Source organism: Nicotiana sylvestris, chromosome 7, assembly GCF_000393655.2.
Source record: "Nicotiana sylvestris chromosome 7, ASM39365v2, whole genome shotgun sequence".
Taxonomy (NCBI): domain Eukaryota; kingdom Viridiplantae; phylum Streptophyta; class Magnoliopsida; order Solanales; family Solanaceae; genus Nicotiana; species Nicotiana sylvestris.
Genome location: NC_091063.1, coordinates 120,772,930 through 120,776,113, shown reverse-complemented (window position 1 = coordinate 120,776,113; position 3,184 = coordinate 120,772,930). Strand labels below are relative to the sequence as shown.

At 37.6% G+C, this 3,184-nt stretch overlaps 1 pseudogene; it reads left to right on the top strand.

Annotated features, from left to right (window-relative positions):
• The first annotated feature begins 1,972 nt into the window (after positions 1 to 1,972).
• Positions 1,973 to 2,880, top strand: LOC104223041 (calcium-binding protein CAST-like; annotated as a pseudogene).
• The last annotated feature ends 304 nt before the right edge of the window (positions 2,881 to 3,184 follow it).

Genomic DNA, 3,184 nt, shown 5'->3' with positions numbered 1-3,184 from the left:
CTAAATCTAGTGTTTTAAAGTATAAAAAGGGGGATTTCGGGGAAGAACTTATGAGAGCTAATTTTGGGGTTTGGACCTTGATTTGAGGTCCAATCTTGATCCAAATTATATATTTGGACTCAAGCAGGAATGGGTAATAAAAATTTTATTTTTATTTCGGATTTCGAGCATGTGAGTCCGGATTGACTTTTTTTGACTTTTCCAGATACAATGAAGATCGAACCTTTTTTGAAACTATGATAGTTTCTAAAATATTATTTTAACTTATTTGAACTTTATTTGATTAGATTCAAGTTGTTTGGAAGTTTGTGCTAAAGGTAAAGCTGTGTTGGATTGTTGATTTGGTTCCGAAAAGAGGGAGATATTGTAGTTAATCTTGATTTATGGGAATTATGGGTTGATTGGTCTATTTGGTATGTGTTCTATCTTGGGAATAGCGTATATACAAGGTGACGAGTGCATATACATTATCATGGGATAAAAACATGCGGGAAGACCTAGTTTATTACATGCCTTATTTATCTCATGTCTTTACTTATTGCACGCTTTTACTTGTCCCATGCCTTTACTTGATACATGTTATTACTTAATACATGCTCTTACTTGTTATATGTCTTTACTTGATATAAGCCTCTAATTGATACTTGCTTTTACTTGCCACATACTTTTACTTAGATACATGCTTTACTTGACTTATGTCTTTACTTGTTTCATACTAAACTTGTTTCATGCCTTAATTACCTATGCTACGTTAAATTGTATGACTTTTTGATCATTTGTGTGTTAATGAAATTGTTAGGTTCTTATTAAGTTATATGAGTGAGCTTTGCTTGGGCTATGGGGTTTCTGTTACTCCTTGTTCGCATTCTACTTTTCCTTAATAAATTATGCTTATTTGTCCTACTCGATAGTTTATTATGAACCTCGCTATATTGATTGTGTCATTGCATTTCTTATGTGAATTGGTATATTGGATTGGATTGCCGCTTCAACAATATTATGATAAGGACCGGGTTGCTCAACGCAACAATTGTATGACCATGGTATCAGGTTGTCGCCGCAATAATATTTTTATGTGTTTGATTGGGTTGTGTGCCACAACATATATATTATTATGAAATGTTGGTGTTGTTACGAAATAGCCTTCTTTGTGGGCTTTGGCTATGTTGATTATGGATATTGATCCTTCCCATTGATTTGATCTACCGAAAAGGGTTTTGGTTGTATGATTTGAGAAACGTGTTTATTACTTCTGCTATTGGATTCTTTTAATGTTTTCTGCCTTTTATTCATGTTATTATACAGTTATCTCTATAGTTATTTCGATTGCTTATTAACTGTACAAGTTTATATGATAAGTATTATGTAATAGCCTCGTCACTACTTCATCGAGGTTAGACTCAATATTTAATGAGTACACTGTGTCGGTTATACTCATGCTATATTTTTGCACTTATTCTTGTACTGATTCGGACATTGGTGCTAGCGAAGTCCCGGGAGGTGCTTAGCCGTTACCAAATAGATGACTTGAGGCAGAACTATTCCTAATAGACATATACTGTGTGACACCAAATCTTGGGAGACTGATTAGTCGCCGTTTGTTTTAGATTTATTATGTATTTTCTGAGTTATCACTTATTCTATATATATTAATCTGTTGTTAATTGTTAGTCTCTTTTCTTTATTTATGGTTATAAGTTGGCTTGCCTAGCTAGAGATATTAGGCGTCATCACCGCCCCGTTGGTTGACCTTTTGGATCGTGATATTTATCACTGTACATATTAATTTTTTAAGAAATGTAGCTATAGTGGAGTAATAAATTCACAGTATAAAGTATCTACTGTGGTACTGAAATAGTGATTGAATTCGTTTTGACACGCTATTACGGAACTCTTACGTCGTCAAATGCGCGGTATCTGTTTTGCTAGTTAAAAGCCCACATTGTCCATTCATTCCATTCGTCTTCTCCCCGCCAAACAGAACTTCCTAGCTTTAAGCAACCATTGCTCTTCTTTGGTTTCATATCTGTCTCTCAAAAACTTGAATTGTCCACACAAAAAAAAAAAAAAAAAAGGAAAAACAGAAGAGGTCTTTCACTAATGGGATCAGCCAGTGAACAATGCAACCGAAGAGATCTTTCACTAATGGGATCAGCCAGTGAACAATGCAACCGAAGCCTAAGTAGGGGAAAAATCAATCCATCTTCGTCGTTGTCCTTCCGGCTTCGATGCCCCAGCCTCAATTCTCTTCGTCTTCGCCGAATTTTTGATCGTATTCGACAGGAATCATGATAGCATGATCACCGTAGACGAACTGGACCAGGCGCTGAGCCTACTCGGACTGGACACAGATAGATCTGAGCTAGAAACGATGGTTAAATCATACATGAAGCCGGGGAATGGCGGCCTCAGATTCGAAGAATTTGAGGCTCTACATAGATCGCTCGACGATGCTTTCTTTGGATCAACGTTAGAAGATGAATTCGCGGCGGATGACAGAAGTTGCAAAAGTAGTGCAGTGGAGGATGAAGCGGATCTGACGGAGGCGTTCAAGGGTATTCGATGAGGACGGAGACGGTTACATATCAGCGAGGGAATTGCAGGTGGTACTAAGGAAACTGGGATTACAGGAAGTCATGGAACTTGACCGAGTTGAGATGATGATTTCATCTGTTGACCAAAATCACGACGGTCGTGTTGATTTCTTCGAGATCAAAGATATGATGCGTAGTGTTACTGTTCGCACTTCTTAGTTGCTCTTCTCTCTTGTTTTCCTTTTCTTTTCCTCCTCTCTGCATGAGTGGAGGCTGGCCGGCTACCCCGGCCAGTCGGAGTGTCGCTATTGGTTGTAAACTTTGTTACTATTGCCCTTTCGCTTTCCCTTTTTGTTCGTGTATTACTCATCGTAACCGGAAGGTAAAAACTGCTCTAACACTACTAAAAATCCGGTAATTAGCGATCACAATTGGTCGGTCCAAAATAGCGATCAATATTGGTCAGTAACGGGAAAAAAATATTTTATATTTATTTTAAATAAATTACTGACCAAAGTTGGTCGGCAAAGTGGTTGTCAGACTTGTTTAGTCAAAGAAAATTTCACTTTACTGACCAACTTTGGTCGGTAATGTGGGTGTAATGACCCGGTCAGTCGTTTCATGAGTTACCGCTCCATTTTCCACATTTC